The 22617-nt window shown below is 49.3% G+C and overlaps 1 protein-coding gene across 16 annotated transcripts in view; it reads right to left on the bottom strand.

Moving 5' to 3' along the window:
• Nucleotides 1–22617, bottom strand: part of ankhd1 (ankyrin repeat and KH domain containing 1) — a 249829-nt gene that overhangs the window by 7340 nt on the left and 219872 nt on the right. The window lies entirely within an intron of this gene.

The following is a 22617-nucleotide window of genomic DNA, read 5'->3' as shown; positions in this document are numbered from 1 at the left end:
TGCCAAAGAGCCAGGTTCGATCCCAGACCCTGTTTGATGTGTTGGGCAGGCTGGGTCTATGTGGACGGCGTTTGATGCAGTGTAGCGAGAGACAGACTTCCAACACTTGATGAGATGCAACATCTAACTATTTTACATGATCAACTGTGGGTTGACACTATGCTGACTTGACTGGAGACCCTAGGCTAGCCTGACCAGACTTACTGACTACCACATGGTGTTTGCACTGGCTATGCTCACGAGCTCGGATTGTCTCAGAGGCTGGATCCCGAGAGAGCGGGAAAACTGGTGCACTCTGGCTTTATAGTGGTCATGTCCTGTCTGGTGATTGGCTGCTGTGTGGTGCCCTACTGGTCATCCTGTGTGTCAATCACTGCCTGTCTGCACTCCATTATATACATAGATGTATATTATGACACAGGTCACTGTCCACGAGGAGTTTCCATACAGTGTCTGTGTGGGTCTCACTCCCACAACCTAAAGATGTGCAGGGTAGGTGGATTGACGGTGCTAAAATTGCCCCTTAATTGGAAAAATTTGAAAAGTAAATAAAAAATTAAACACATGGATTGGAATCCAAGCAAAATGAATGAGCCTATTTTAAGTAAAATATTCAACTGTGGTGCCCTACTAAACCATTAGGTTAGAGGAAGTGGGAAGCTAATAATTCAAGTAAAAAAAGTTCAGGGATTCCAAGCAAAAATGAAGGCGAGCTTTCAAAATAAGGGAGAAACATTCTTACTGATGACTTATTAATTTCTTTTGAAAAAATAGGGCCAACCATGCTGTTCAGAGTTGAAGCTTATGGATGAATCAAAAGACAGGCTGCATCTACTGCATTAGATCCAGCCACTCCATCTAATATAGGAAATAGACTTCATCTGCACTGAACATTTGTCTTTGCATGTTCAGTGTCAAGTGTAAGACATAGGAACAAAATTAGGCCACTCGGTCCATCGAGTCTGCTCCGCCATTCAATCATGGCGGATATTTTTCTCATCCCCAATCTCTTGCCTTATCCCCATAACCCCTGATCCCCTTATTAATCAAGAACCTATCGAACTCAGTCTAAAAGACACCCAGTGATTTGGCCTCCACAGCCTTCTGCGGCAAAGAGCTCCACAGATTCACCACCCTCTGGCTAAAGAAATTCCGCATCATCTCTGTTTTGAAGGTCCCTTCAGTCTGAGGTTGTGCCCTCTAGTTCCAGTTTTTCCTACGAGTGGAAACATCCTCTCCAATTCCACTCTATCTAGACCTCCTGGCTATGAAGTGATCAAACAATATCCAAACGTGTTTGGAGCCAAATATGTAAGGAAGGTAGGTTCTGCAACAACTAACAATTACTCCAAATGATTGAAGAATCCCAGATGCGTTGGGATGCTTAGGTTGGACTACTGTTATTCTTGCAGAGTTAGAAGATGGTAATCTATTGCTTTAAGCACAATCTTGAATGTTACAGTTCAAATAAAGTAAAAGTAAAGTTACCAGATGACCATAGGCTGCTTTCACCTTTGAGGGGGAGAGCTGACTTGTGGTGTTTTAACCCGAGGATCACTATACCTCGGGCGAGGAGCAAGGTTGAGAAGTCGGGGCCTTTTTTAATAACCTCGGCCAGTAGGGTAATTGAACCCATGCTGTTGGCCTTGAATGCATCACAAACCAGCTGTTCAGCCAACTGAACTAAACCGAGCTAACTGAGCTCAGACTAAGAATCTTTCCGAAATTTCAATATTTGCATTTTTGCAATGGAAAATTACACTGAACTACATTACAGCAATTCAAAACTTTAAAATCCTGAAGGGGGGGGGGGGGGGGGGAGGGAAGAAATCAGATTTTTGAAACACGTACATCAGTCAGCATCTGTGAACAAGAAGCTCTGATGAATGGCTGTATGCCAAAAACATTTATTTATTTTTATTCACTTCTAAGGCATGGGCATGCTGGCAGGCCCTAATTATCCATAGAAGGCAAGGCATAGGCTTTCTTCCTCAACACTGACTGTCTACTAGTAACATAATTCCCACAATCATATTAGATAGAATTCTGATCCAACAATGACAAAGGAGCACCAATCTATGCTCACATCAGGATGATGAGTAACTTAGAAGGGATCTTAAAAGGTGATGGTGTACCCATGTTCCTACTGTCCTTTGACGTGGTAGATGTTGCTTTTGGGAGACGGTGCCCAAGTATCGCTGTCAAGTTGTTGCAGATGGTACACACTGCAGTCACATGCCATTAGTGGAGGAGGAGGTGGACGTTTATTCTACTGGATCAAGTGCCAATCAAATGGGCTACTTTGATTTGGATGTTATTCAGTTTAAAGGTGATTTTGCAGGTACACCCATCCAAACAATTGACAAGCATTCACCGTCCTTGACACCGAGCATTCAAAGGCTCATCCAAACAATTGACAAAGCATTTACAGGTGATGAGGCTTTGGAAATGAGAGGTGAAATATGCCAAATTCCCAGTCCCTGTTCAGTCGTAGTTGCCATAGAATGCAAGTTCCATTTCCAGTCAACACTGACTCTCAGTATACTGATGATGGGCTACTCAGCAAAGAAATGCATTGAATGTCAAGGCAAGTTGGTTAAGACTCTCCTCCTGGAGATGGCCATTGCTTGACACTGGTCTAAATGTTACTTTGTCACTTAGCACATTATGCTTGGATGTTGTCCAGGTATAGCTACATGTGGATACTCGCTGATTCACTCAGAACATATTGAATTCACAAAATTAGAATACAGTGCCTGGCTTGCAAACGTGGATGATATTACCAACATAAAAGGGCGGAGAAATATTGGGCAGGATACAAGAATTCCCTCTTCGACTATTAGAGTGGGCTCTTTAACATCCACTTAAACTAATGGAATAAGGCAGATGGAGCCACAACTTAATATTGCACCCCAAGGGTAGCACAGACACTTCAGCACTTCTTCTATAGCATACGATTCTTCTTCTTCTTCGTCCTCTGCCCAAAGGCAGGTTGTTAGCGATTATTCGCAAAACCACGGCAAAGTACCGTGATTATTTTACAACAAACACAGTGAAGAGGCAGGTCTAGAGTCTCCTTCTGCCAGAATGAGGATCTAATCCCATGCTGTTGGCATGAATCTAATCCTCACACCAGCGATCTAGACAATTGAGCTATCGGGCCCCCTAGCACACTTCAAAATTTTGTCATAAGCTTGAAATCTTATATAGGATTCAAGTGCATCTGATCAAGAAACTGTCATACTATAAAGGATTAACCTAAAGTAGCTAGCTTTTTCAGATCTATAAAAGACACACTAAGCTGTCATGCGAATGGCTTGATGAACTTCATGAGAATAGATGAAGCAAAAAGTTCTGATATTAAAACATCACAAGTTGCGAACAATATACAGAGCACAAAAAAAATAGACAAACTCTGGCTTCCCATAACAGTTCAATGCAATTCCACACTTCCTGTTAAATGTGACAAAAAAAGGATGGTCCAGCTTCTTGGCGCACTGGGACTGGTTTAAGGGACATGGGTACTGTACAAACCAGATGGGTTGCACTTCAACATGTCCAGGATGAATATTTTGACGGGTGTGGTTTTAGAAAGAATTTCAACTAGCATGGTACAAGAATAGGAACTCAAGTGCCGATTCAGATGAAGCAAAGCCAGAAACAGAAGGCGGAAGATTAGTAAACCAGAAACAAAGGCTGGAAAATAAGCAAAAAAAAGAGTTGTTCAGTGATTAGCAGTCATTATTCAATGTAAGGAGTCTAGTGAATAAGAGAGATGAACTGAGGGCTATGCTATCATATTTCAAAATGTCTATGACTAAACATAGCTCAAAGGAGGACAAGAAAGACACCTCAATATTCCTGGTTACATGGTTTTCAGAGGGGGATTACAAAAAAACAATGGAGTGACAAAACTGGCCCAAAAACAAACGCAGCTATGTGAGGGATGATATGCTCGATGCATCAAATAAGATCAGATGGGTGAACAAGGAAACAAAAAAAGAAAGAGGCAATCACATTGTTGGGAACGTACTATAGACCCCACAACAGTCTAAGGGAGATAGAAGAGTAACTTTGCGGGAAAATTGTTGAGAAGTACAGAAACAGCACAGTAGCACAGTGGTTAGCACTATGGCTTCACAGCACCAGGGTCCCAGGTTCAATTCCCCGCTGGGTCACTGTCTGTGCGGAGTCTGCACGTTCTCCACGTATCTGCATGGATTTCCTCCGGGTCCTCCGGTTTCCTCCCACAGTCCAAAGATGTGCCGATTAGGTGGATTGGACATGCTAAATTGCCCTTCGTGTCCATAAAAGGTTAGGAGGGGTTATTGGGTTACGGGGATAGGGTGCAAGTGAGGGCTTAAGTGGGTCGGTGCAGACTTGACGGGCCAAATGGCCTCCTTCTGCACTGTATGTTTTATGAATTAAATTATCCTAATATTAAATAGGATAAATTAGTTGTAAAATGTTAAAGAGAGTGCAGGAAAACTTTATTTTAGCCAACTCATAGCAAACACAACAAAAGAGGGGGCAATTGGCAAATAGGGTTAAAGAAAACCCCAAGGCTTTTTACACGTACATAAAAAGCAAGAGGGTAGCCAGGGAAAGGGTTGGCCCACTGAAGGGCAAGGGAGGGAATCTATGTGTGGAGCCAGTGGAAATGGGCGAGGTACTAAATGAATACTTTGCATCAGCATTCACCAAAGAGAAGGAATTGGTGGATGTTGAGTCTGGAGAAGGGTGTGTAGCTAGCCTGGGTCACATTGAGATCCAAAAAGGCGAGGTGTTGGGCGTCTTGAAAAATATTACGGTAGACAAGTCCCCAGGGCCTGATGGGATCTACCCCAGAATACTGAAGGAGGCTAAAGAGGAAATTGCTGAGGCCTTGACAGAAATCTTTGGATCCTCACTGTCTTCAGGTGATGTCCCGGAGGACTGGAGAATAGTCAATGTTGTTCCTTTGTTTAAGAAGGGTAGCAAGGATAATCCAGAGAACTACAGGCAGGTGAGCCTTACGTCAGTGGTAGAGAATTCGAGACAGGATCTACTCCCAATTTGAAGCAAGTGATTAGCGAAAGGCAGCGTGAAGGGGAGGTTGTGTCTCACTAACTTGATGGAGTTTTTCAGAAGAGGTCACAAAGATGACTGATGCAGGTAGGGCAGTGGATGTTGTCTATATGGACTTCAGTAAGGCCTTTGACAAGGTCCCTCATGACAGACTGGTACAAAAGGTGAAATCACACGGGATCAGAGGTGAGCTGGTAAGATAGATACAGAACTGGCTAGGTCATAGAAGTCAGAGAGTAGCAATGGAAGGGTGCTTTTCTAATTGGAGGGCTGTGACTAGTGGTGTTCCGCAGGGATCAGTGCTGGGATCTTTGCTGTTTGTAGTATAGAAAAATGATTTGAAGGAAAATGTAACTCGTCTGATTAGTACGTTTGCGGATGCCAAAAGGTTGGTGGAATTGCAGATAGCGATGAGGACTGTCAGAGGATACAGCAGGATTTAGATCGTTTGGAGACTTGGGCGGCGAGATGGCAGATGGAGTTTAATTCGGAAAAATGTGAGGTAATGCATTTTGGAAGGTCGAATACAGGTAGGGAATATACAGTGAATGGTAGAACCCTCAAGAGTATTGACAGTCAGAGAGATCTAGGTGTACAGGTCCACAGGTCACTGAAAGGGGCAACACAGGTGGAGAAGGTAGTCAAGAAGGCATACGGCATGCTTGCCTTCATTGGCCGGGAATCAAAATACAAATTGGCAAGTCATGTTGCAGCTGCATAGAACCTTAGTTCGGCCACACCAGTATAGTGTTCAATTCTGGTCGCCACACTACCAGAAGGATGTGGAGGCTTTAGAGAGGGTGCAGAAGAGATTTACATAATACAAGTACATAAGAATTAGGAGCAGGAGTAGGCCATCTGGTCCCTTGAGCCTGCTCCGCCATTCAATAAGATCATGGCTGATCTTTTGTGGACTCAGCTCCACTTATTCATTTTATTTTTCATTTCATACTTTCCAGTCCGAACACCGTAACCCGTAATCCGTTTATTCTTAAAAAACTATCTATCTCTATCTTAAAAACATTTAATGAAGGAGCCTCAACTGCTTCACTGGGCAAGGAATTCCATAGATTCACAACCCTTTGGGTGAAGAAGTTCCTCCTAAACTCAGTCCTAAATCAACTTCCCCTATATGAGGCTATGCCCCCTAGTTCTGCTTTCACCCGCAAGTGGAAACAACCCGTCCGCATCTATCCTATCTATTCCGTTCATAATTTTATATGTTTCTATAAGATCCCCCCTCATAATTTTATATGTTTCTATAAGATCCCCCCTCATCCTTCGAAATTCCAACGAGTATAGTCCCAGTCTATTTATCCTCTCCTCGTAATCCAACCCCTTCAGCTCTGGGATTAACCTAGTGAATCTCCTCTGCACACCCTCCAGTGCCAGTACGTCCTTTCTCAGGTAAGGAGACCAAAATTGAACACAATACTCCAGGTGTGGCCTCACTAACACTTTATACAATCGCAGCATAACCTCCCTAGTCTTAAACTCCCTCGTTCTAGCAATGAAGGACAAAATTCCATTTGCCTTCTTAATCACCTGTTGCACCTGTAAACCAACTTTTTGCGACTCATGCACTAGCACACCCAGGTCTCTCTGCACAGCAGCATGTTTTAATATTTTATCATTTAAATAATAATCACTTTTGCTGTTATTCCTACCAAAATGGATAACCTCACATTTGTCAACATTGTATTCCATCTGCTAGACCCTCGCCCATTCACTTAACCTATCCAAATCCCTCTGCAGACTTCCGGTATCCTCTGCACTTTTTGCTTTACCACTCATCTTCGTATCGTCTGCAAACCTGAACACATTGCACTTGGTCCCCAACTCCAAATCATCTATGTAAATTGTGAACAATTGTGGGCCCAACACTGATCCCCGAGAGACACCACTAGCTACTGACTGCCAACCAGGGAAACACCAATTAATCCCCACTCTTTGCTTTCTATTAATTAACCAATCCACTATCCATGCTACTACTTTACCCTTAATGCCATGCATTTTTATCTTATGCAGCAATCTTTTGTGTGGCACCTTGTCTGGAAATCCATTGGCTCCACATTATCTACCGCACTGGTAATGTCCTCAAAAAATTCCACTAAATTAGTTAGGCACGACCTGCGCCTGCCCAATGGGACAATTTCCATCCAGATGCCTCGCTATTTCTTCCTTGATGATAGATTCCAGCATTTTCCCTACTACCGGAGTTAAGCTAACTGGCCTATAATTACCCGCTTTCTGCCTACCGCCTTTTTTAAACAATTTCCAAACCGCCGGGACCACCCCAGAGTCTAGTGAATTTTGGTAGATTATCACTAGTGCATTTGCAATTTCCCTAGCCATCTCTTTTAGCACTCTGGGATGCATTCCATCAGGGCCAGGAGACTTGTCTACCTTTAGCCCCATTAGCTTGCCCATCACTACCTCCTTAGTGATAACAATCATCCCAAGGTGCTCACCTGTCATAGCCTCATTTCTATCAGTCGTTGGCATGTTATTTGTGTCTTCCACTGTGAAGACCGACCCAAAAAACATGTTCAGTTCTTCAGCCATTTCCTCATCTCCCATTATTAAATCTCCCTTCTCATCCTCTAAAGGACCAATATTTACCTTAGCCACTCTTTTTTGTTTTATATACTTGTAGAAACTTTTACTATCTGTTTTTATATTCTGAGCAAGTTTACTCTCAATCCATCTTACTCTTCTTTATAGGTTTTTTAGTAGCTTTCTGTTGCCCCCTAAAGATTTCCCAATCCTCTAATGTCCCACTAATCTTTGGCACTTTGTATGCTTTTTCCTTCAATTTGATACTCTCCCTTATTTCCTTAGATATCCACGGTCGATTTTCCCTCTTTCTACCGTCCTTCCTTTTTGTTGGTATAAACCTTTGCTGAGCACTGTGAAAAATCGCTTGGAAGGTTCTCCACTGTTCCTCAACTGTTTCACCATAAAGTCTTTGCTCCCAGTCTACCTTCTCTCATCCCATTGTAATTTCCTTTGTTTAAGCACAAAACACTAGTGTTTGATTTTACCTTCTCACCCTCCATCTGTATTTTAAATTCCACCATTTTGTGATCGCTCCTTTCGAGAGGATCCCTCACTATGAGATCATTAATCAATCCTGTCTCATTACACAGGACAAGATCGAGGACCGCTTGTTCCCTCGTCGGTTCCATTACATACTGTTCTAGGAAACTATCGCGGATACATTCTATAAACCCCTCTTCAAGGCTGCCTTGACCGACCTGGTTAAACCAATCGACGTGTAGATTTAAATCCCCCATGATAACTGCTGTATCATTTCTACATGCATCAGTTATTTCTTTGTTTATTGCCTGCCCCACCATAATGTTACTATTTGGCCTATAGACTACTCCTATCAGTGACGTTTTCGCCTTACTATTCCTGATTTCCACCCAAATGGATTCAACCTTATCCTCCATAGCACCAATGTCATCCCTTACTATTGCCCGGATGTCATCCTTAAATAACAGAGCTACACCACCTCCCTTACCATCCACTCTGTCCTTCCGAATAGTTTGATACCCTCGGATATTTAACTCCCAGTCGTGACCATCTTTTAACCATGTTTCAGTAATGGCCACTAAATCATAGTCATTCACGATGATTTGCGCCATCAACTCATTTACCGTATTCCGAATACTATGAGCATTCAGGTAAAGTGCACTTATGTTGGCTTTTATACCTCTGTTTTGAATCTTAACACCTCGATCAGTAACCTCTCCTAAGTTATATTTCCTCTTAACTGTTCTCTAATTTTCCTTGTCATTGAACCCATATCTTTATGTAACAACCTGCCGCATCGCTTACCATTTACATTTTTTCTTCCCGTTTTATTCCTTTTAGTATTACTGGGCTTATTCACTGAGCTCCCCTCAGTCACTGTACCTTGCACGGTCGCCCTTTTTGAATTTTGACTATGGCTTCTCTGCCTTATACTTTCCCCCTTATTGCCTTTTGTTTCTGTCTCCGATTTACTACCTTCCGACTTCCTGCATTGGTTCCCATCCCCCTGCCAGGGTGGCAGGATGTTGCCTGGTATGGAGGGCATTAGCTATGAGGAGAGGTTGAATAAACTTGGTTTGTTCTTACTGGAACAAAGGAGGTTGAGGGGCAACCTGATAGAGGTCTACAAAATTATGAGGGGCATAGACAGAATGGATAGTCAGAGACTTTTTCCCAGGGTAGAGGGGTCAATTACTAGGGGGCATAGCTTTAAGGTGCGAGGGGCAATGTTGCGAAGAGTTTTGCAAGGTAAGTTTTTTTTTATACACAGAGGGTAGTGGGTGTCTGGAACTCGCTGCCAGAGGTGGTGGTGGAAGCAGGGACGATAGTGATGTTTAAGGGGCGTCTTTACAAATACATGAATAGGATGGGAATAGAGGGATACGGACCCCGGAAGTGTAGAAGATTTTAGTTTCAACAGGTAGGATGGTCGGCGCAGGCTTGGAGGGCCAAAGGGCCTGTTCCTGTGCTGTACTTTTCTTTGTTCTTTACAACTTTGTGGTTGTATGATTTGCCTGATCTGCCCAGGGCCTGGTTGGGATTGGATTGGATTGTGTGGTTCAAGTGTAAGATAGTACCCACTTAGTACTAGAGTGCTCATGAATTTTCTTTTGTTTTTTTTTATAAAATCGATGGGCACTGCGTTGATGATTCTTTTGTTTTCTTTTGTTCTGTTGTTATATTTAAAAAAAAAACATTTTTACTATGTTGAAAAGTTCAACCACAAAAATGTATTATTTTTGCACAACAGATGTTCTTTGTTCCAATTCTGGACTTGGGGATGAAGCAGGGCAGGTGTAAGGGCTTTTCAGAGTATTTTCCAGTGGTAATGATCATAATTTAGTTAGATTTAGCTTGAGATCAAAGTTCTTAACTATGGGAATGCCGATTTTAATAAGATCAGATATGATTTGGCCAGAGTGGACTGAGAGCGGGCACTTTTAGGAAACTCTGTGACACAACAGTGGGATGCATTCAAGAAGGAATTGGGAGAGTGTTCCAATCAAGAAAAATGGCGGGACCAATAAATCCAATGATCCCTGGATATCAAGAGATATACAGCACTGGATAAGGAGAAAAACGGAAGCTTATGGCAGATATCAAGGGCTCAAAACAGCAGAAGCTCGAGAGGCATATAGAATGTGCAAGAGGGAACTTAGAAAAGGAAATTAGAAGAGCGAAAAGGGGACATGAAAGGATACTGGAAAGCAAAATAAAGTAAAGTCCCAAGTTGTTTTACAAGTACATTAAGGGTAAAAGGATAACTAAGGAAAGAGTAGGGCCCATTAAGGTTCATGGTGGTAATTTGCGTGGAGCCGGAGGATGTAGGTACGGTTCTAAATGAATACTTTTGTCAGCGTTCACTTGTGAGGGGGTCAGTGTGGGTCTAAAAATCAGTGATAAGGACTGTAATGAAATTAAAGGGATTAACTTGGGCAGAGAGGAGGTTCTGAATGGTCTGGAAGGTTTAAAGCAGGGGTGGGCAAACTACGGCCCACGGGCCGCATGCGGCCCGCCAAAGGTCTTTATGCGGCCCACCAAGGTCATTTAAAAAAACAATTTAAAACATTTTTTTTAAGGTTAATTGGGGGGGGGGCTGTTGGGTTACTTACTGGTATAGGGTGGATACGTTGACTTGAGTAGGGTGATCGTTGCTCGGTACAACATCGAGGGCCAACGGGCCTGTTCTGTGCTGTACTGTTCTATGTTCTGTGTTCTATATGAGGCGCCCAGAATCATAACCGGGTGAAGTAATTATTTTACTTAATATACTATGCGGCCCTTTAAAATAGTGAATTTCTGAATGTGGCCCTTGCATGGAAAAGTTTGCCCACCCCTGGCTTAAAGGTTCACAAATCTCCAAAGCCAGATGCAATGTACCCCGGGCTGCTGAGTTAGGTGAGTCAAGGGAGGAAATAGCAGGGGCGCTGGCAAAAATTTTCAACTCCTCTTCGGTCACAAAAGAGCCGGAGGACTGGAGGATAACCAATGTGGTACCATTATTCAAGAAGGGATAAACCAGGAAACTACAGACCAGTCAATCGAACCTTAATGGTGGGAAACAATTGGAAGCAATTCTGACAATAGGAATTAATCTGCATTTGGAGAGGCAGAGATTAATCAAGAACAGTCAGCATGGTTTTGTTAAGGGGTAGTCATATTTGATCAACTTGATTGAGTTTTTTGAAGAAGTGAACAAGTGTGCGGATGAGGGAAATGCATTTGGCGTATTCTACTTGGACTTCAGCAAGGCTTTTGACAAGGTTCCACCTGGGAAACTGAAAGCGAAGCTAAAAGCCCATGGGATCCAAGGAAATTTGGAAAATTGGATCCAAAATTGGCTGAGTGGCAGGAAGCAGAGGGTGATGGTCGATTTTCTGACTGGATGTCTGTGTCCATGGGGTCCCGCAGGGATCAATGCTGGGGCACTTGCTGTTTGTGGTTTATACAAATGATGTAGATATGAATGCAAGAGGTGTGATCAGTAAATTTGTGGATGATATGAAAATTGGTGGGGTGGTAAATAGTGAGGAGGATAGCCTTCGATTACAGGAGGATACAGGCGGGCTGATCGGTGGTAAATGGAATTCAATCCAGATAAGTGTGAGGGTGATGCACTTTGGCTGAACAAACAAGGCAAGGGAATACATGATGAACGGCAGGACTCTGGAAAGCACGGAGGATCAGAAGGATGTTGTGTGCATGCACAGCAGTTACTTAAGGTAGAGAGCAGTTAGATACAGTGGTTAAGGCAGCATAAGGTGTACTTGTGTTTATTAGCCGAGGCATAGAGTTTAAAAGCAGGGAGGTGATGCTGGGGTTCTCTTTCATGAGTCACAGAAAACTAGCTTGCCGGATCGGCAGATAATAAAGAAGTGGCTAAAGGAGATGCAGGTCTGGCAGCTCAATGTTCCGGGGTACAGATGCTACAGGAAAGATAGACCAGGAGATAGGAGGGAGAGGGAGTTGCATTTTTGATCAGGGACAACATCACGGCAGTACAAAGAGAGGATATATCCAAGGGTTTGTCTACTGAATCTATATGGGTAGAACTGAAAAATAAGGAGGGCGAGATCACTTTGATAGGACTATACTGTAGGGCCCCCAAATAGTCAGCAGGAAATCGAGAAGCAAATATGTATGGTGATTGATTACAGGTAGCTGCCGGAAAAATAGGGCGGCAATAGTAGGGAATTTTAACTTTCCCAACATTAACTGGGACAGCCATAGCACTAGGGGCTTGGATGGAGAGAAATCTGTCGAGCATGTTCAGGAAGAATTCCTCGTTCAATATGTGGATGGCCTGCCGAGAGAGGGGGCAACACATGACCCCCTCTTGGGGGAAAAAGGGAGGGAAAGTCCAAATGCAGGCAAGTGGGACTAGCTCAGTGATAGAAACTCTGCAGCATGGACAGGCTAGGTCGAAGGGCCTGTTTCCGTGCTGTAAACATCTATGACTCTGTAGCTAAAGGTAGAGAGAATACAGGAAAGGAAGTGTTGTTTCAACTGTAGAAGGCATGGTGAGACCACACCTGGAGTATTGTGCAGAGTTTTGGTCCCCTTTGAGGAACACTCAAATAAATGGCATTCGAAGCATTTCAGATGAGGTTCACTATGTTGATTCCAGAGAGGAGGGGCTTCTTGTATAAAGAGATTGACCAGTTTATGCTTATACACTCGATTTTAGAATAATGAGAGTGAGCAAAACCACAAGATGATAAAAGGTATGGGCAAAATAACGTGGAGCGGATGCTTCCTCTTGTGGGGCATTCTAGAACGAGGTCATAGTCTTAGGATAAGAGGTATTAAATTTAAAATGGAGTGGAGGAGAAACTACTTCACCCAAACGTTGTGAATCTGTGGAATTTTCTTCCCCAGAGTGCGGTGGATGCTGGGACAGCGAGTAAAGTTAAGGAGGAGTTCAAAATATTTTTACTTGGTAATAGATTGAAGGGTTATGGAGAACGGGCAGGACGGTGGTTTAGGCCTGGATGAGATCAGCCATGATCGAATGGCGGAGCAGACACAATGGGCCAGATGGCTTCATTCTGCTCCTCTTTCTTGTGAACTGTACAAAACATTGGTTAGGCCATATCTAGAGTACTGTGCGCAGTTCTGGAATCCACGTTATAGGAAGGATGTGATACTCTGGCAAGGGTGCAGAGGAGATTTACCAGGACGTTGCCTGGGCTGGAGAGTGCTGGTTATGAAGAGAGGCTGGTTAAGACATGGATTGTTTTCCTTGCAGCCGAGGAGACTGAGGGCGTACATGATTGAGATGTATAAAATTATGAGGAACGTAGATAAGAATAGACAGGAACAAATCTTTCCCCTTCTTGGAAGGGTCAATGACCAGGGGCATGGATTTAGGAAAGGGGCAGGAGGTTTAGAGCGGTAGTGAGGATGTGTGGGGAAACGTTTTTACCCAGAGGGTGGTGGAGTTTGAAATTCGCTGCCTGAAAGGATGATGGAGGCAGAGACCCTCATAACATTTAAGAAGTATTTGGATGTGCACTTGCGATCCCAGGGAACACGACACTATGGGCCAAATGCTGGAAAATGGGTTTAGAATAATAATATAATCAAGTAGGCTCACATTAACACTGCAATGAAGTTACTGTGAAAATCCCCTAGTCACCACACTCCGACAGCTGTTCGGGTACATAGAGGGGGAATTCAGAATGTCCAATTCACCTAACAGCACGTCTTTCAGATCTTGTGGGAGGAAACCGGAGCACCTGGAGGAAACCCACGCAGATACAGGGAGGATGCGCAGACTCCACACAGTGACCCAAGCTGGGATCGACCCTGGTCCCTGGGCGTTGTGAAGCAGCAGTGCTAACCACCGAGCTACAGTGCCGCCATGTTAGTGGTTCACTGGTTGTTTTGACCGGCGCAGATGCAATGGTCCGAAGGGCCTTTTCTGTACCGTATGATTCTATGACTCTATTTAGCATAATACTGGAAAAGAACAGAGACAGATCAAGACTAAGTGTTAAATTGAGGTATGGTCAATTCTGCCAAGCTAATACGCGACTTGGCAAAAAATGGATAGCGAGAAAGGAAGCGCAGGACTGCAGAAGATAATCCAATTAACTGATTCAGTGGGCAGAAAAGTGCAAATGGAATTCAATCTGGAGATGAAGTAGTGCACTTGGGGAAAGCAAACAAGGTCAAAGAATTCAGCATAAATGGTAGGAGTCTGAGAAGTGTACACCTGATGATGCGTTAGAGCAGTGTTTCCTATTAAGAGGTTCCGTGGTAGGACTGGCCGTTTTAAATTTGAGAAAAGCTGCCCTACTAGCTGCCCAAAGGCCTTCTTCACACCGCATTGGTTAATGATAGGCACACTAGCCAGCCTATCAGCAGCCAATGCACTGAAAAGCCAGCCTCTGATTAGACGAGCTGGAAATAGAGGCAAAATCAAGTCAGCGGAAAAGTCAGGGCGAGAGCAAAGGTAACCGGAAGGCAAAGTAGGCAGTGGAGCGAGCATGAGCGAATAGGCTGGTGCGAGTGAGAGTACGAGTGAGTGAGAAAGAATATGAGTGAGTGCGCGAGAAAGAGGGGGAGGGGGGGTGGAGAGAGGGAGTAGGGTGGAGAGAGGGGGTGGAGAGAGGGAGGGGGTGGAAAGAGAGAGAAAGGAGGTAGAGAGAGACTGGGAGGTGGAGAGGGCGAGAGAGGGTGGAGAGCGAGAGCGAGAAAGGGGGTGGAGAGAGAGAGAGAAGGGGGGGGGTGGAGAGAGAGAGAAAGGGGGGGTGGAGAGAGAGAGAAAGGGGGGTGGAGAGAGAGAGAGAGGGGGGGGCGGAGAGAGAGAGGGGGCGGAGAGAGAGAGGGGGGGGGCGGAGGAGAGAGAGGGGGGGCGGGGAGAGAGAGAGAGAGGGGCGGAGAGAGAGAGGAGGGGGCGGAGAGAGAGAGGGGGCGGAGAGAGAGAGGGGGGCGGAGAGAGAGCGAGAGGGGGGCGGAGAGAGAGAGGGGGGGCGGAGAGGAGGGGGGGCGGAGGAGAGAGAGGGGGGGCGGAGAGGAGAGAGAGGGGGGCGGAGAGAGAGAGGGGGGCGGAGAGAGAGAGGGGGGGCGGAGAGAGAGAGGGGGGGCGGAGAGAGAGAGAGGGGGGCGGAGAGAGAGAGAGGGGCGGAGAGAGAGAGGGGGGCGGAGAGAGAGAGAGGGGGGGCGGAGAGAGAGAGAGGGGGGCGGAGAGAGAGGGGGGCGGAGAGAGAGAGGGGGGCGGAGAGAGAGAGGGGGGGCGGAGAGAGAGAGGGGGGGCGGAGAGAGAGAGAGGGGGGCGGAGAGAGAGAGGGGGAGGCGGAGAGAGAGAGGGGGGGAGGAGAGAGAGAGGGGGGGGGAGGGAGAGAGGAGAGAGGGGGCGGAGAGAGGAGGGGGGGGGCGGAGAGAGAGAGGGGGGCGGAGAGAGAGAGGGGGCGGAGAGAGAGAGGGGGCGGAGAGAGAGAGAGGGGGCGGAGGAGAGAGAGAGAGAGAGAGGGGGGCGGGAGGAGAGAGAGAGGGGGGCGGAGAGAGAGAGGGGGGCGGAGAGAGAGGGGGGGAGAGGAGGGGGGCGGGGAGAGAGAGGGGGGCGGAGAGAGAGGGGGGCGGAGAGAGAGGGGGGCGAGAGAGAGGGGGGGGAGAGAGAGGAGAGGGAGAGAGAGGGGGGGGAGAGAGGAGAGAGAGAGAGGGGGGGGAGAGAGAGAGAGAGGGGGGCGGAGGAGAGAGAGAGAGGGGGGGGAGAGAGAGAGAGAGAGGGGGGCGGAGGAGAGGGGGGCGGAGAGAGAGGGGGGGGGGAGAGAGAGAGGGGTTGAGAGAGAGAGAGAGAGAGAGAGAGAGAGGGTGGAAAGAGAGAGGGGGGTTGGAGAGAGAGAGAGAGAGAGAGGGGGGGGTTGGAGAGAGAGAGAGAGAGAGGGGGGTTGGAGAGAGAGAGAGAGGGGAGGAGAGAGAGGGGATGGAGAGAGAGGGGATGGAGAGAGAGAGGGGGTGGAGAGAGAGAGGGGGGAGAGAGAGAGGGGGTGGAGAGAGAGAGGGGTGGAGAGAGAGAGGGGTGGAGAGAGAGAGAGAAAGGAGGTAGAGAGAGAAAGAGAGGTGGGGTGGAGAAAGAGAGAGGGGGAGGTGAAGAGAGTGCGAGAGAGGGTGGAGAGAGGGTGGAGAGAGAAAGGGGTAGAGAGAGAGAGAGAGGGGGGTTAGTAGAGAGAGAGAGAGAGAGACGAGAGGAGAGAGGAGACGAGAGAGGAGGAGAGAGAGAGAGAGGGGGGATGGGGGTGGAGAAAGGGACAAAGTGCGAGTATGTATGCCCGAGAATTCAGCTTTTTGGCAACACTCCCAATGTTAAACAAAATTTGTGAGCCAAAGCAGAAGCATCACTCTTTCCATTAAAAAGTATAAAAAATCTTAAGTATTTGCTGAAGAAATTTTTAATTATAATAAATGTACATGTGCAAGAAATATAAACTACTTTCATTAATTTGGTTTTGTATGATTGTATCTATTGTACAAAAACAATACATTTTTGTAGTTTAACTTTTCAACATATTAAAAATGTTTTGTTTTTTAAAAATATATACTATTTTACAAATATCACAGCAGAACAAAAGAAAAAAAAAACGAAGAATCATCAACATAGTACCCATCAGTAAAACAAAAACAAAAGAAAATTCATGAGCACTCGAGCACAAGCAGGATTTATCTTACACTTGTACCACACAATGCAATCTAATTTCAACCAGGCCCTGGGCAGATCAGGCCAATCATACAACCACAAAGTTATAAAGAACAAAGAAAAGTACAGCACAGGAACAGGACCTTCGGCCCTCCAAGCCTGCACCGACCATGCTGCCCATCTTAACTAAACTCTTCTACACTTCTGGGGTCCGTATCCCTCTATTCCCATCCTATTCATGTACAGTAGTCCCCCGTTATACCGCGCTCCGCAATACCGCGGTTCGCGATATACCGCGGGGGGGCTGATGGACCCCAACTGTCAGTTGTGTCAATTTCAGCGGCCGGCTCAATTTGATCCGGAGAAGGAAGCTGCTCCCACTGAAATAATCAGCCGGCCGCTGAAATTGACACTGCCCGCTGCTCTCTCCCTCCAATCAGAAACATTAAAACTTAAAAGTTGGATTGGAGGGAGAGAGCAGCGGGCAGTGTCAATTTCAGCGGCCGGCTCACTTTGATCCAGAGAGGGAAGCTGCTCTCTCACTGAAACAATCAGCTGGCCGCTGAAATTGACACTGCCGAGGGGGGGGGGGGGGGGGGGGAGAGAGGAGGGGGGGCGGGTGTTGGCGGGGGGGGGGGAGAGGAGGGGGGGGCGGGTGTTGGGGGGGAGAGGAGGGGGGGCGGATGTTGGGGGGGGAGAAGAGAGGGGGGGGAGGGTGTTGGGGGGGGGCGAGGAGGAGGGGGGGGGTGTTGGGGGGGAGGAGGGGGGGCGGGTGTTGGGGGGGGCGAGGAGGAGGGGGGGCGGGTGTTGGGGGGGGCGAGGAGGAGGGGGGGCGGGTGTGTGGGGGGACGAGGAGGGGGGGCGGGTGTTGGGGGGAGAGGAGGGGGGGGGTGTTGGGGGGGAGAGGAGGGGGGGCGGGTGGTTGGGGGGGGGGCGAGGAGGGGGGGCGGGTGTTGGGGGGGGTCGAGGAGGAGGGGGGGCGGGTGTTGGGGGGGAGAGGAGGGGGGGGGCGGGTGTTGGGGGGGGGAGAGGAGGGGGGGGGGTGTTGGGGGGGAGAGGAGGGGGGGCGGGTGTTGGGGGGGAGAGGAGGGGGGGCGGGTGTTGGGGGGCGAGGAGGGGGGGGGGGGGTGTGGGGGGGCGAGGAGGGGGGGGGGGTGTTGGGGGGGGAGAGGAGGGGGGGCGGGGTGGGGGGGGGGGGAGGAGGGGGGGGGGGTGTGGGGGGGGGGAGAGGAGGGGGAGCGGGTGGGGGGGGGAGAGGGAGGGGGGGCGGTGTTGGGGGGAGGGGGGGGGGGAGGGGGGGGGGGGGGGGGGGGGGAGGGGGGGGGGTTGGGGGGGGGGGGGTGGGGGGGGAGAGGAGGGGGGGCGGGTGTGGGGGGGGGGGAGAGGAGGAGGGGGGGGCGGGGTGGGGGGGGAGAGGAGGGGGGGGTTGGGGGGGGGGGGGAGGGGGGGGGGCGGGTGTGGGGGGGGGGGGTTGGGGGGGGGGGGGGTGTGGGGGGGGGAGAGGGGGGGGGGGGTGTGGGGGGGGAGAGGGGGGGGGGGGTGGGGGGGGGGAGGGGGGGGCGGGGTGGGGGGGAGAGGAGGGGGGCGGGGTTGGGGGGGCGGGAGAGGAGGGGGGGGCGGGTGTGGGGGGGGGAGAGGGGGGGGGGGGGGGGGGAGGAGGGGGGGGGGTGTTGGGGGGGGAGAGGGGGGGGGGCGGGTGTTGGGGGGGAGAGGAGGGGGGGTGTTGGGGGGGAGGGAGGGGGGGGGTGTTGGGGGGGGGGAGGGGGGGGGGGTGTTGGGGGGGGAGGAGGGGGGGCGGGGGGGGGGGGAGGAGGGGGGGCGGGTGTGGGGGGGAGAGGAGGGGGTGCGGATGTTGGGGGGGAGAGGAGGGGGGGGGGGGGGAGAGGAGGGGGGGGTGTTGGGGGGGGGGGGAGGGGGGGGGGGGGTGTTGGGGGGGGGGGGTGTTGGGGGGGGGAGGAGGGGGGGAGGGGGGGGTGGGGGGGGGAAGAGGGGGGGGCGGTGTTGGGGGGGGAGAGGAGGGGGGGGTGTTGGGGGGGGGGAGGAGGGGGGGGGTTTGGGGTGTGGGGGGGGGGGGGTGTTGGGGGGGGAGGAGGGGGGGGGGGTGTGTTGGGGGGAGAGGAGGGGGGGGTGTTGGGGGGGGAGGAGGGGGGGGGGCGGGTGTGGGGGGGGGAGGAGGGGGGAGAGAGGGGCGGGGGTGTTGGGGGGGAGAGGAGGGGGGGGGGGGTGTTGGGGGGACAGGAGGGGGGGCGGGTGTTGGGGGGGGGAGAGGGGGGGGGTGGTTTTGGGGGGGGAGAGGAGGGGGGCGGGTGTTTGGTGGGGGCGGGTTAGGGGGGGAGAGGAGGGGGGGGCGGGGTGTTGGGGGGGAGAGGAGGGGGGGGGTGTTGGGGGGAGAGGAGGGGCGGCGGGTCGTTGGGGGGAGAGGAGGGGGGGGCGGGTGTTGGGGGGGGAAGAGGAGGGGGGGCGGGTGTTGGGGGGGAAGAGGAGGGGGGGCGGGTGTTGGGGGGGAGAGGAGGGGGGCGGGTGTTGGGGGGGGAGAGGGGGGGGCGGGTGGTGGGGGGGGGGGGAGAGGAGGGGGGGGCGGGTGTGGGGAGACCCCCCTGCGGGTGTGGGGAGACCCCCTGCGGGTGTTGGGGGAGAGAGGAGGGCCCTGCGGGTGTTGGGGGACGGAGGAGGAGAGGGGGGGGGGGGGGGGGGGGGGGGGCGAGCCGGAGGAAAAAAAAAGAAATTGACACTGCCGGCTGCTCTCTCCCTCCAATCAGAAACATTAAAACTTAAAGTTGGATTGGAGGGAGAGAGCAGCCGGCAGTGTCAATTTCAGCGGCCGGCTGATTTCAGTGAGAGCAGCTTCCCTCTCTGGATCAAAGTGAGCCGGCCGCTGAAATTTTAAATGGATCCACGATGGGGGTTTTAAATTTATTTAAAAATCTATGCTAGCGCTTCCCATTGTGAGTCTACAGGGGTCTGACCTCTCCCCCCGCCCCCCGTAGACTCTCAATGGGAAGCGCTAGCATAGATTTTTAAATAAATTTAAAACCCCCATCATGGATATCCGCGGCTCGGATACAATGCGGGTTGGGGTCTTGGACCCCAACACCCGCGTTATAAAGGGGGACTACTGTATTTGTCATGATGCCCATTAAACATCAGTATCGTCCCTGCTTCCACCACCTCCTCCAGCAGCGAGTTCCAGGCACCCACTACCCTCTGTGTAAAAATACTTACCTCGTACATCTCCTCTCAACATTACCCCTCGCACCTTAAACCTATGCCGTCTAGTAATTGACCCCTCTACCCTGGGAAAAAGTCTCTGACTATCCATTCTGTCTATGCCCCTCATAATTTTGTAGACATCTATCAGGTCACACTCAACCTCCTTCGTTCCAGTGAGAACAAACCAATTTTATTCAACCTCTCCTCACAACTAATGCCCTCCATACCAGGCAACATCCTGTCTTCTGCATCCTCTCTAAAGCCTCCACATCCTTCTGGTAGTGTGGCGACCAGAATTGAACACTATACTAGTGTGGCCTAACTAAGGTTCTAGACAGCTGCAACATGACTTGCCAATTTTTATACTCGATGTCCCGGCCAATAAAGGCAAGCTGTATGCCTTCTTGACTACCTTCTCCACCTGTGTTGCCCCTTTCAGTGACCTGTGGACCTGTACACCTAGATATCTCTGACTGTCAATACTCTTGAGGGTTCTACCATTCACTGTATATTCCCTACCTGTATTCGACCTTCCAAAAAGCATTACCTCACATTTTTCCGAATTAAACTCCATCTGCCATCAGCCGCCCAAGTCTCCAAACGATCCAAATCCTGCTGTAACCTCTGACAGTCCTCATCGCTATCTGCAATTCCACCAACCTTTTGGCATCCGCAAACTTACTAATCAGACGAGTTACATTTTCCTTCAAATCATTTTTCTATACTACAAACAGCAAAGATCCCAGCACTGATCCCTGCGGAACACCACTAGTCATAGCCCTCCAATTAGAAAAGCACCCTTCCATTGCTACTCTCTGACTTCTATGACCTAGCCAGTTCTGTATCTATCTTACCAGCTCACCTCTGATCCCGTGTGATTTCACCTTTTGTACAAGTCTGCCATGAGGGACCTTGTCAAAGGCCTTACTGAAGTCCATATAGATTACACCCACTGCCCTACCTGCAATCGTCTTTGTGACCTCCTCGAAAAACTCTATCAAGTTAGTGAGACACAACCTCCCCTTCACAAAACCGTGCCGCCTCTCGCTAATACGACCACTTGCTTCCAAATGGGAGTAGATCCTGTCTCGAAGAAGTCTCTCCAGTAATTTCCCTACCACTGACGCAAGGCTCACGGGTTTGTAGTTCCCTGAATTATCCTTGCTACCCTTCTTAAACAAAGGAACAACATTGGCTATTCTCCAGTCCTCCGGGACATCACCTGAAGACAGTGAGGATCCAAAGATTTCTGTCAAGGCCTCAGCAATTTCCTCTCTTGCCTCCTTCAGAATTTTGGGGTAGATCCCATCAGGTCCTGGGGAACTATCCACCATAATATTTTTGAAGCCGCCCAACACCTCGCCTTTTTGGATCTCAATGTGACCCAGGCTAGCTACACACCCTTCTCCAGACTCAACATCCACCAATTCCTTCTCTTTGGTGAATACTGATGCAAAGTATTCATTTTGTACCTCGCCCATTTCCTCTGGCTCCACACATAGATTCCCTCCCCTGCTCTGCAGTGGGCCAACCCTTTCCCTGGCTACCCTCTTGCTTTTTATGTACGTGTAAAAAGCCTAGGGATTTTCCTTAATCCTATTTGCCAATGACTTTTCGTGACCCCTTTTAGCCCTCCTGACCCCTTGCTCAAGTTCCTTCCTACTTTCCTTGTATTCCACACAGGCTTCGTCTGTTCCCAGCCTTCTAGCCCTGACAAATGCCTCCTTTTTCTTTTTGACGAGGCCTACAATATCTCTCGTGATCCAAGGATCCTAAAATTTGCCATATTTATCCTTCTTCCTCACAGGAACATGCCGGTCCTGAATTCCTTTCAACTGACATTTGAAAGCCTCCCACATGTCAGATATTGATTTACCTCAAACATCCGCCTCCAATCTATGTTCTTCAGTTCCTGCCTAATATTGTTATAATTAGCCTTCCCCCCCCCCCCCCCCCCCCACAATTTAGCACATTCACCCTAGGACCCCTCTTATCCTTGTCCATCAGCACTTTAAAACTTACTGAATTGTGGTCACTGTTCCTGAAATGCTCCCCTAATGAAACTTCTACCACATGGCCAGGCTCATTCCCCAATACCAGATCTAATACAGCCCCTTCCCTAGTTGAACTATCTACATATTGTTTTAAGAAGCCCTCCTGGATGCTCCACACAAACTCTGCCCCGCCCAAGCCACTGGCACTGTGAGTCCCAGTCAATATTGGGGAAGTTAAAAGTCTCCCATCACAACAACCCTGTTGTTTTTGCTCCTTTCAAAAATCTGCTACCTATCTACTCCTCTATCTCCTGCTGGCTGTTGGGAGGCCTGTAGTAAACCCCCATCATTGTGACTGCATGCTTCTTATTCCTGATCTCTACCCATAGAGCCTCGCTGCCCTCCGAGGGATCCTCCCACAGTACAGCGGCGATATTCTCCCAAACCAGCAGCGCAACTCCTCCACCCCTTTTACATCCCCCTCTATCCCGCCTGAAACATCTTAATCCTGGAATGTTTAGCTGCCAATCCTGGTCTTCCCTCAACCAGGTCTCTGTAATGACGACAACATCATAGTTCTAAGTACTAATCCAAGCTCTAAGTTCATCTGCTTTACCTGTTACACTTCTTTCATCAAACATATGGTCTTAAGGCCACCAGTCCTGC

Source organism: Scyliorhinus canicula, chromosome 4 (assembly GCF_902713615.1).
Source record: "Scyliorhinus canicula chromosome 4, sScyCan1.1, whole genome shotgun sequence".
In the NCBI taxonomy this organism is placed as follows: Eukaryota; Metazoa; Chordata; class Chondrichthyes; order Carcharhiniformes; family Scyliorhinidae; genus Scyliorhinus; species Scyliorhinus canicula.
The sequence above is the reverse complement of the archived record's forward strand: the minus strand, read 5'-3'. Positions and strand labels throughout refer to the sequence as shown.